This window comes from Arachis duranensis, chromosome 4, assembly GCF_000817695.3.
Source record: "Arachis duranensis cultivar V14167 chromosome 4, aradu.V14167.gnm2.J7QH, whole genome shotgun sequence".
NCBI lineage: Eukaryota > Viridiplantae > Streptophyta > Magnoliopsida > Fabales > Fabaceae > Arachis > Arachis duranensis.
The window spans coordinates 37,053,912-37,054,534 of NC_029775.3; the positions used below are offsets into that span (position 1 = coordinate 37,053,912).

General features: G+C 34.5%; 1 protein-coding gene across 1 annotated transcript in view; it reads right to left on the bottom strand.

Moving 5' to 3' along the window:
- Positions 1 to 623, bottom strand: part of LOC107484166 (protein ESMERALDA 1) — a 6,340-nt gene that overhangs the window by 4,914 nt on the left and 803 nt on the right. The gene's annotated exons all lie outside the window — the stretch shown is intronic.

Consider the following 623-nt stretch of genomic DNA (forward strand, 5'->3'; position numbering starts at 1 on the left):
TCAGAAGAAAATTAGATAACAGAACGGTTTCAACTTTTCAAAAGATGAAGATAATAATTAGATAAGAAAGATGCCTGATCTGAATCAAATGTCCTATATAGCCAATGCAAAGCCACAAAAAAATTAAAAGAAATGTATTCCTTCCTATCTATATTAATAATGACCTATGTCAAGAACAAATGCACAGCATAACTAACTAGTTGTTTTCTTATCTCAAAATGCCTAATAAAATACATGCTCGGCCCAATAAACCTCCCAAGTCCCACCATGAGAGAACTTCTAACACCATCACAATCACAACATTCATACACAGATAATTCATCAGAAACAGCTCCCTAGTAGCCAATTAGCCATTGGCGAAATCACATGCGAAATGAAAGGCTAACTAGCTGTCTAGCTCAATCTCTTATTGCTTAGTTCATCAATCAGTAACTCACCTTACATTCAAACTTGTGGTAACAAAACTTCATAAAAATGCATCAGAAAGCTTAAAGGCTTCCTACCCAGTCCCACTAGCAAATCAGCAAAACTTGTCGAGAAAACAACCAAGCAATTAACTTATTAACAACAAATACACTGCATAACTAGCCACAAATAATCAAAAGCTACAGTCAAATTCTATA